Consider the following 11,376-nt stretch of genomic DNA (forward strand, 5'->3'; position numbering starts at 1 on the left):
TTTTTTGGGGGGAAAATTGGGAATTTTGGAGGAAAATTTTGGGGAAAATTTTGGGGAATTTTGGGGGAAAATTTTTGGGAATTTAGGGGGAGGAAATTGGGAATTTCGGAGGGAAAAATTGGGAAATTTTGGGGGAAAATTGGGAATTTTGGAAGAAAATTTTTGGGGAATTTTGGGGAAAATTTTGGGGAATTTGGGGGGAGGAAATTGGGAATTTCAGGGGGAAAAATTGGGAAATTTTGGGGAGTAAAAAAAGGGAATTTTTGGGGCAGGAAATTTGGAGGAGAAAAGGAAATTTTGGGGGAAAAACTTGGGAATTTTGGGGCAGGAAATCGGGAAATTTGGGAGGGAATTTTAAGAAGAAAAATTTGGGAATTTTGGGGGGGAAAATTGGGAATTTTGGGGGGGAAAATTGGGAATTTTGTGGCAAAATTTTGGGGGAATTCTGAGGAATTTTCTGAGGAGAAAATGAAATCTAAATAAAATTTAAAATTCAAATTTATTTAAAAGAGGAAATAAAGGCACAGGCGACTCATTCGGGGGTGTCCAGGTGCGTTTATTGCTCGGGGAAGGGGCACATTTGCATATCCGGACCACGCCCACTGCACACCTGGGGGTCGTTTACATACTTAGGCCACGCCCATTCACAACTGGGCCACGCCCACTGACCACCTGGGGGTCATTTACATACTTAGGCCACGCCCATGCACACCTGGGGATCATTTGCATAACTGGGCCACGCCCATTGTAGACCTGGGGGTGATTTACATACTTAGGCCACGCCCATTCACATCCGGGAGTCATTTACATAGCTGGAGCACGCCCATTCACACCTGGGGCATTTACATACCTGGACCACGCCCATTCACACCTGCGGATCATTTGCATACTTAGGCCACGCCCATTCACACCTGGGGAAAATTTGCATACCTGGGCCACACCCACATCACACCCAAACTCTCCAATTTTCACCAATTTCCCTCAAATTTTCACCAAATTTTCCCAAATTTTCACCGATTTTCCCCAAATTTTCGCCATTTTTCCCTCCCAGGTGTGCCCAGGTGTAGCTCAGGTGTCCCCAAACTCTCCAATTTTCACCATTTTTCCTCAAATTTTCACTGTTTTTCCCCATTTTTTTGCCGCCAAACCATCAAATTTTCACAGATTTCCCTCAAATTTTCACCGATTTTTCCCAAATTTTCGCAGTTTTTACCCAATTTGATGCCCCCAGGTGTGCCCAGGTGTCCCCAAACTCTCCAATTTTCGCGGTTTTTCCTCAAATTTTCACTGATTTTCCCCATTTTTCTGCCCCCAGGTGTGCTCAGGTGTCCCCAAATCCTCAAATTTTCACCGATTTTCACCAAATTTTCAACAAATTTTCACTGTTTTTCCCCATTTTGGTGCCCCCAGGTGTGCCCAGGTGTGCCCAGATCCATCTCAGGTGTCCCCAAACGCTCCAAGTTTCACCGATTTCCCTCGAATTTTCACGGATTTCCCTCAAATTTTCACCGTTTTTCCTCAAATTTTCACCAATTTTCCCCAAATTTTCACCGTTTTCCCCCAAATTTTCGCCTTTTTTCCCCATTTTGTGCCCCCAGGTGCGCCCAGGTGGCTCAGGGGGGCGGCAGCAGGGGCACCAGCAGCCTCATGGCCCCCAGGTGTGCCCAGGTGTCCCCAAACACTCAAATTTTTGCGGATTTTCCTCAAATTTTCACCAAATTTTCCCAAATTTTCACCGTTTTTCCCCAAATTTTCGCTGTTTTTCCCCATTTCGTGCCCCCAGGTGCGCCCAGGTGGCTCAGGGGGGCGGCAGCAGGGGCACCAGCAGCCTCATGGCCCCCAGCCCCAGCGCCGCCGCCCCCAGCGCCCGCAGCCCCAGCGCTGAGGGAAAATGGAGGGAATTGTGAGGGGAAAAAGAGTGGGAAACATAGGGGGGAAAAAGGGGGGAAGCATGAGGGGAAAAGGGCAGGAAAAATTAGGAAACGAGGTGGGAAATATGAAGGGAAAAGGGTGGGAAACATGAGGGGAAAAAGTAAAAAATGTGAGGGGAGAAGGGCGAGAAATGTGGGGGGAAAAAGCAGAAACTTTGAGAGGGGAAAAAAGTGGGAAATGTGAGGGGGAAAATTGAGGGAAATGTGAGGGGGGAAAGGCAGGAAACGTGAGGGGAAAAGGGCGAGAAACATGAGGAGAAAATGGTGGAAAATGTGAGGGAAAAGGGCAGGAAATGTGAGGGGGAAAAGGGGAGAAATGTGAGGGGGAAAAGGGTGGGAAATGTGAGGGGAAAAGAGCGATGAACATGAGGAGAAAATGGTGGGAAATGTGAGGGAAAAGGGTGGGAAACGTGAGGGGGAAATGGCAGAAAATTTGAGAAGGGAAAGAAGTGGGAACTGTGAGGGGGAAAATGGAGGGAAACATGAGGGGAAAATGGAGGGAAACGTGAGGGGGAAATGGCAGGAAATGTGAGGGGGAAAGGTGGAAAATGTGAGGAAAATGTGAGGGGAATGTGAGGGGAAAAGTGCGGGAAAGCTGAGGGGACAATGGCAGAAACTTTGAGGGGGGAAAAGTGAGAAATGTGAGGGGAAAATGGAGGGAAATGTGAGGGGAAAAAAGGCAGGAAATATGAGGGGAAATGGAGGGAAATGTGATGGGAAAATGATGGGAAACATGAGGGGAAAATGGCAGAAACTACGAGTGGAAAAAAGTGGGAACTTGGAGGGAGAAAATGGTGGGAACCATGAGGGAAAAATGGAGGGAAACATGAGGGAAAATTGAGGGGGAAAAGGCGGGAAATGTGAGGGAGAAAGGGCAATAAACGTGAGGAGAAAATGGTGGGAAATGTGAGAGGAAAAGGGCAGGAAATGTGAGGGGGGAAAGTGGAAAATGTGAGGGGGGAAAGGGCAGGAAAATGAGGGGAAAATGGAGGGAAACATGAGGGGAAAAAGGTGGGAAATATGAGGGGAAAAGGGTTGGAAATGTCAGGGGGAAAAGTGGAAAATGTGGGGGAAATGGCAGAAACATTGAGAGGGAAAAAAGTGGGAACTGTGAGGGAGAAAATGGTGGGAACCATGAGGGAAAAATGGAGGGAAACTTTGAGGGAAAATTGAGGGGGAAATGGAGGAAAAGATGAGGGGGAAATGGCAGGAAAAGTGAGGGGTAAAGGGTGGAAAACATGAGGGGAAAATGGCAGAAACTTTGAGGGGAAAAAATTGGGAAATGTGAGGGGGAAATAGCAGGAACTGTGAGGGGAAAATGGAGGGAAATGTGAGGGGGAAATGGCAGGAAATGTGAGGGGGAAAGGTGGAAAATGTGAGGAGAAAAGGAGGAAAATGTGAGGGGAATGTGAGGGGAAAAGTGCGGGAAAGCTGAGGGGACAATGGCAGAAACTTTGAGGGGGGAAAAGTGAGAAATGTGAGGGGAAAATGGAGGGAAATGTGAGGGGAAAAAAGGCAGGAAATATGAGGGGAAATGGAGGGAAATGTGATGGGAAAATGATGGGAAACATGAGGGGAAAATGGCAGAAACTACGAGTGGAAAAAAGTGGGAACTTGGAGGGAGAAAATGGTGGGAACCATGAGGGAAAAATGGAGGGAAACATGAGGGAAAATTGAGGGGGAAAAGGCGGGAAATGTGAGGGAGAAAGGGCAATAAACATGAGGAGAAAATGGTGGGAAATGTGAGAGGAAAAGGGCAGGAAATGTGAGGGGGGAAAGTGGAAAATGTGAGGGGGGAAAGGGCAGGAAAATGAGGGGAAAATGGAGGGAAACATGAGGGGAAAAAGGCGGGAAATATGAGGGGAAAAGGGTTGGAAATGTCGGGGGAAAAGTGGAAAATGTGAGGGGGAAAGGGCAGAAACATTGAGAGGGAAAAAAGTGGGAACTGTGAGGGGAAAATGGAGGGAAATTTGAGGGAAAATTGGGGGGAAAATGGAGGAAAACAGGAGGGGGAAATGGCAGGAAAAGTGAGGGGTAAAGGGTGGAAAACATGAGGGGAAAATGGCCGAAACTTTGAGGGGAAAAAGGCGGGAAATGTGAGGGGGAAAATGGCAGAAACTATGAGGGAGAAAAAGTGAGAAATGTGAGGGGGAAATAGCAGGAACTGTGAGGGGAAAAAAGGCAGGAAATATGAGGGGAAAAGGGCAGGAAATGTGAGGGGAAAATGGCGGGAAATGTGAGGGGAAAATGGAGGGAAATGTGAGGGCAACGTGAGGGGAAAAGGAGAGGAAACATGAGGGGAAAATGGCAGAAACTACAGGGGGAAAAAGTGGGAACTGTGAGGGGAAAATGGAGGGAAACATGAGGGAACCGTGAGGGGAAAATGGCAGAAACTATGAGGGAGAAAAAGTGAGAACTGTGAGGGGAAAAAAGGCAGGAAATGTGAGGGGAAAATGGCGGCAAACATGAAGGGGAAATGGAGGGAAATGTGAGGGGAAAATGGCAGAAATTACGAGGGGAAAAAAGTGGGAACTGTGAGGGGGAAAATGGAGGGAACTGTGAGGGGAAAAAAAGGCAGGAAATGTGAGGGGAAAATGGTGGGAAATGGAGGGAAACGTGAGGGGTAAAGGGTGGAAAACATGAGGGGAAAATGGCCGAAACTTTGAGGGGAAAAAGGCGGGAAATGTGAGGGGGAAATAGCAGGAACTGTGAGGGGAAAAAAGGCCGGAAATATGAGGGGGAAATGATGGGAAACGTGAGGGGAAAATGGAGGGAAACGTGAGGGGAAAAGGAGGGAAATGTGAGGGGAAAATGGCAGCAAACATGAGGGGGAAATGGAGGGAAATGTGAAGGGAAAATGGCAGAAATTAGGAGGGGAAAAAAGTGGGAACTGTGAGGGGGAAAAAGGCCGGAAATATGAGGGGAAATGATGGGAAACGTGAGGAGAAAATGGAGGGGGAAAGGGTGGGAAATTTGAGGAGGAAAAGGGTGGGAAAAGTGAGGCAAAAAAAGGGGGAAACCTGAGGGGAGAAGGCTCCCAGTGCTCCCAGTTGGCTCCCAGTTGGCTCCCAGTGCTCCCAGTTGGCTCCCAGTGCTCCCAGTTGGCTCCCAGTTGGCTCCCAGTGCTCCCAGTTGGCTCCCAGTGCTCCCAGTTGGCTCCCAGTGCTCCCAGTTCAGCTCTGGGCTGCCCCCAGTGTCACCAATGACCTCACCCCCCCCCCGCCCCAGCCAATCAGATGAAGGAGGCGGAGCCAGATGCATTCTCAGCTGTGATTGGTCTTTATTGCGGAGCAGGGGGCGTGGCCTCGGCTGGCCCCGCCCCTGGGGCAGGCATCGCTGTCTGATAGATCACCACGGGCTGGGGGCGGGACAGGGGGAGTGGTCAGTGTATGCCACGCCCACAACCCCCGCCCCAATGCCCATATAAGGAAGCAGGACACTCATAAACCACACCCCCTCATTACTCACCCCCTGGCCACGCCCCCTCCTGTCACTCACCATTGGCGTTGCCTTGGGGCGCCCCCTGGTGGCCGCCACGCAGCCAATCACAGCCAGCACCGCCCCCGCTGCCGATGACGTCAGCAGCAGCACGTGCGTGCCCAGCAGCACCCCCTGGTGGGTGGGAAAATGGGGGAAAATGAGGGGAAATCGGCTCAAAACGACAGAAAATTGACACCGAAATTGACCCCAAAACTGACCAAAATGCGACCCCATGTCAGACCTAAATCCAAACCTAAAATGGCCCAAATATGACCCAAAATTTGATCCAGAACTGACCCAGAATTAATCCCGAACTGACCAAAAAAGTTGATTAAAAAGTGACCCGAAATTAATTCCAGATTGATCAAAAGTTTCTTAAAAACTGACACGAAATTTATACAGAAATTATCCAAAATCGATGCAAAATTGACCCCAAGTTCAACCGAAATTGACCCAAAAGTGATTCAAAACTGACCGGAAAATGACCCAAAACTGACCCGGAAGTGACCATAAACTGACCCATGGGTGACCAGTAAATGACCAATAACTGACCTATGAGTGACCAATAACTGACCATAAACTGACCCATGAGTGACCAATAGATGACCAATAACTGACCCATGAGTGACCAATAACTGACCCATGAGTGACCAATAACTGACCCAAAACTGACCCATGAATGACCAATAACTGACCATAAACTGACCCATGAGTGACCAGTGAATGACCAATAACTGACCCAAACTGCCCCAGAGTGCCCAGCACTGCCCAGTAGTGCCCAGCACTGCCCAGCACTGACCATGAGTGACCAGTAGTGACCATCACTGACCAGCACTGACCAGTAGTGACCAGCACTGACCAGCACTGACCAGCAGTGACCAGCACTGACCATGAGTGACCAGTAGTGCCCAGCACTGACCATGAGTGACCATCACTGACCATCACTGCCCAGCACTGACCAGCAGTGACCATGAGTGACCATGAGTGACCATCACTGCCCATGAGTGACCAGTAGTGACCATCACTGCCCAGCACTGCCCATGAGTGACCATGAGTGACCATCACTGCCCATGAGTGACCATCACTGCCCAGCACTGCCCATGAGTGACCATGAGTGACCAGCACTGCCCAGCACTGCCCAGCACTGCCCAGCACTGCCCATGAGTGACCATGAGTGACCATCACTGCCCATGAGTGACCATCACTGCCCAGCACTGCCCATGAGTGACCATGAGTGACCATCACTGCCCATGAGTGACCAGCACTGCCCAGCACTGCCCAGCACTGCCCAGCACTGACCATGAGTGACCATGAGTGACCATCACTGCCCAGCACTGACCATGAGTGACCATCACTGCCCATGAGTGACCATGAGTGACCATGAGTGACCATCACTGCCCATGAGTGCCCAGTAGTGACCATCACTGCCCATGAGTGCCCATGAGTGCCCATGAGTGACCATCACTGCCCATGAGTGCCCAGTAGTGACCATCACTGCCCACGAGTGACCATCACTGCCCATGAGTGCCCACGAGTGACCATCACTGCCCAGCACTGCGCATGAGTGACCATCACTGACCATCACTGCCCATCACTGCCCATGACTGCCCAGTAGTGACCAGTAGTGACCACGAGTGACCGCTGGCGCTCACCTGCGCGGCCGGGCCCAGGTTGTAGCACCAGGAGCAGCTGTGGGGGAGGAGCAGCCCCTGCACGCCCAGGGCCAGGAAGCACACGATGGCCGCCACGATGTCCAGCGCCAGCGCGGCCCGAGCCTGCGGCCAGAGTGACCAGAGAGTGACCACTGAGTGACCATGGAGTGACCAATAGCAACCCACCCAAAAAAACCAAAAAATGTCCAAAATCTGACCCAAAACTGACCCAAAAGTGACCCAAAATGTCAGCATGGCCTGAGCCAGAGTGACCCCTGAGTGACCACTGAGTGACCACTGAGTGACCGGCAGCAACCCACCCCAAAAAAACCAAAAAATGTCCAAAATCTGACCCAAAAGTGACCCAAAACTGACCCACAATGTCAGCATGGCCTGACCATTGAGTGACCAGTGAGTGACCAGTGAGTGACCAGTGAGTGACCAATGAGTGATCACTGAGTGACCATTGAGTGACCACTGAGTGACCATTGAGTGACCACTGAGTGCCCCCTGAGTGACCATTGAGTGACCACTGAGTGACCACTGAGTGACCAATGAGTGACCATTGAGTGACCACAGAGTGACCATGAGTGACCAATGAGTGACCACTGAGTGACCACTGAGTGACCAATGAGTGACCATTGAGTGACCATTGAGTGACCACTGAATGACCACTGAGTGACCCTGAGTGACCATTGAGTGACCAATGAGTGACCAATGAGTGACCAATGAGTGACCAGTGAGTGACCACTGAGTGACCCTGAGTGACCACTGAGTGACCATTGAGTGACCACTGAGTGCCCCCTGAGTGACCACTGAGTGACCAATGAGTGACCATTGAGTGACCACTGAGTGACCATTGAGTGACCATTGAGTGACTGCAAATTACCCCATAGTGACCAATAAATTGCCCAAAAATGTCCCCAAATGTCCCAAAATGTCCCCAAAATGTCCCCAAATTGACTCCAAATGGACCCAAAATGTCCCTGAATGTCCCCAAAATGTCCCCAAAAAATTGACTCTAAACTGGGGACATTTCGGGACATTTGGACTCCAATTGGACCCAAAATGTCCCCAGGTGTCCCCAGGTGTGTCCCAGGTGTCCCCAGGTGTCCCCAGATGTCCCCAGGTGTCCCCAGGTGTGTCCCAGGTGTCCCCAGGTGTGTCCCCAAATGTCCCCAGGTGTCCTCAGGTGTCCTCAGGTGTCCTCAGGTGTCCCCAGGTGTGTCCCCAAATGTCCCCAGGTGTCCCCAGGTGTGTCCCAGGTGTGTCCCAAATGTCCCCAGGTGTCCCCAGGTGTGTCCCAAATGTCCCCAGGTGTCCCCAGGTGTGTCCCAGGTGTCCCCAAATGTCCCCAGGTGTCCCCAGGTGTCCCCAGGTGTGTCCCCAGGTGTCCCCAGGTGTCCCCAGGTGTGTCCCAGGTGTCCCCAAATGTCCCCAAATGTCCCCAGGTGTGTCTCAGGTGTCCCCAGGTGTGTCCCAGGTGTGTCCCAGGTGTCCCCAGGTGTCCCCAGGTGTCCCCAGTCTCACCCGTCCGGCCGAGGGTCCCTTGGCCATGGCCACCAGCGCCGCCCCTGCCGCCATCAGCTGTGGGACCAGTATGGACCAGTAACCCCAAATCCCCTTTTTACCCCTCCCAGTCCCTCCCAGTCCCTCCCAGTCCATCCCAATCCCTCCCAGTCCCTCCCAGTCTGTCCCAGTTTATCCCAGTCCCTCCCAGTCCATCCCAGTCCGTCCCAGTCCCTCCCAGTCCCTCCCAGTCTGTCCCAGTTTGTCCCAGTCCCTCCCAGTTTATCCCAGTTCATCCCAGTTTATCCCAGTCCCTCCCAGTTTATCCCAGTTCATCCCAGTTTATCCCAGTCCCTCCCAGTCCCTCCCAGTCCCTCCCAGTTTATCCCAGTTCATCCCAGTCCCTCCCAGTCCCTCCCAGTTTATCCCAGTCCCTCCCAGTCCCTCCCAGTCCCTCCCAGTTTATCCCAGTTCATCCCAGTTTATCCCAGTCCCTCCCAGTCCCTCCCAGTCCCTCCCAGTTTATCCCAGTTCATCCCAGTCCCTCCCAGTCCCTCCCAGTCCCTCCCAGTCCCTCCCAGTCCATCCCAGTCCCTCCCAGTCCATCCCAGTCCCTCCCAGTTTATCCCAGTCCATCCCAGTTCATCCCAGTCCCTCCCAGTCCCTCCCAGTCCATCCCAGTCCCTCCCAGTCCATCCCAGTCCCTCCCAGTTTATCCCAGTCCATCCCAGTCCATCCCAGTCCCGCTCTCACCGCGGGGCCGCTCCCCAGGGCCGTTCCCAGCTGCGCCCCCAGCGGCTCCCGGAGCGCGGCCAGGAGGGACCCCCCGAGGGCCACCTGGAGGCTCCCGAGCAGCACCTGCGACACCTGGGGGGGGAGGGGCGGCTGAGGGGGGGAGGGGGGAGGGGAACGGGGGGGGGAGGGGCTGCCCCTCCCCCACCCCCAAAAAAACCCCAAAAAAATTCCCCAAAAAATCCCCAAAAATCACCGAAAAATCCCAAAAAATCACCCCAAAATCCCCAAAAAAAAAAAAATCCCCCAAAAAATAGCAAAAAAATCCCCAAAAAGAAAAACCCAAAAATCCCCCAAAAATCACAAAAAAATCAGCCAAAAAATCCCAGAAAAAAATCACCCAAAAAATCCCCCAAAAAGTCGCCCAAAAATCTTCAAAAAATCCACAAAAAATCCAGAAAAAATCTCCCAAAAATCTCCAAAAAATCACCCAAAAAATCCCCAAAAATCACCCGAAGAATCCCCAAAAAATCACCCAAAAAATCACCCAAAAAATCATCCAAAAAAACCCCAAAAAATCACCGAAAAAATCCCCCCAAAATCCCCAAAACATCCCCAAAAATCCACAAAAAATCCCTAAAAAATCCCCAAAAAAAATCCCCCCAAAATCCCCAAAACATCCCCAAAAATTCCCAAAAAAATCCCCAAAAAATCAGTCAGAAAATCACCTAAAAAATCCCCAAAAAAATCCCCAAAAATCCTAAAAAAATCCCCCCAAAAAAACCCCAAAAAATCCCGCAAAAATCACCCAAAAATCCACAAAAAATCCCCAAAAAATCCCCAAAAAATCCCAAAAAATCACCCCAAAATCCCAAAAAAATCACCCCAAAAAATCACCGAAAAATCACCAAAAAAACCCCCAAAATCACCCAAAAATCAGTCAAAAACCCAGTCAAAAAAATCCCCAAAAAATCCTCAAAAACTCCACAAAAAATCCCCAAAAAATCACCCCGAAAATCACCCAAAAATCCCCGAAAAAATCACCCAAAAATCAAAAAATCACCCAAAAAAATCACCCAAAATCCCCCAAAAATCACTCAAAAAATCCCCCCCCCCAAAAAAAAAACCCCAAAATATACCAAAAAAATCGCCCCAAAAATCACCCCAAAAATCACCCCAAAAATCCTCCCAAAAAAACCCCAAAATCAACAAAAAATCACTCAACCCCCCCCAAAAAAATAAAAAAAAATCCCCAAAAAATCACCCAAAAATAAAAAAAAATCACCCAAAAAATCCCCCGAAAAAATCCCCCCCCAAAAATCACCCAAAAATCCACAAAATCGCCCCTCCCCCACCGCTCAAAGGAGCCCAAATTTTCCCCTCCCCCACCCCAAATTTTGCCCCTCCCCCACCCCTAAAAGGACCCCAAATGGGCCCCTCCCCCACCCCCAAAATTGCCCCTCCCCCCAAAAAAAGGACCCGGATTTGCCCCTCCCCCACCCCCAAAATTTCCCTTCCCCCACCCCAAAAAAGAACCCCAAACCCGCCCCTCCCCCACCCCCAAAATTTCCCCTCCCCCACCCCATAAAGGACCCGGATTTGCCCCTCCCCCACCCCCAAAGGAGCCAAATTCGGCCCCTCCCCCTCCCCCATTCCCGCCCCTCCCCCATTCCAAAGTCCCCACGATGTCCCCAGAGCCGCCCCTCCCCCACCGCCGGGGCCTCCCAGTTCATCCCAGTAGAAACCAGTAACGGCAAAACCAGTGTGAACCAGTATGGACCAGTGTAAACCAGTATAAACCAGTAACAGTAAAACCAGTGTGAACCAGTATAGACCAGTATAAACCGGTGTAAACCAGTATAAACCAGTATAAACCAGTGTAAACCAGTATGAACCAGTAGAAACCAGTAGAAACTAGTGTAAACCAGTATGAACCAGTGTAAGCCAGTATGAACCAGTATAAACCAGTAACACCAAACGCCAAACCAGTATAAACCAGTAACACCAAACCAGTAGAAACCAGTAACGCCAAACACCAAACCAGTATGAACCAGTATGAACACGTACAAACG

This window comes from Agelaius tricolor, unplaced genomic scaffold (genome assembly GCF_023055355.1).
Source record: "Agelaius tricolor isolate 1412-34295 unplaced genomic scaffold, bAgeTri1.0.p SCAF_111, whole genome shotgun sequence".
NCBI lineage: Eukaryota > Metazoa > Chordata > Aves > Passeriformes > Icteridae > Agelaius > Agelaius tricolor.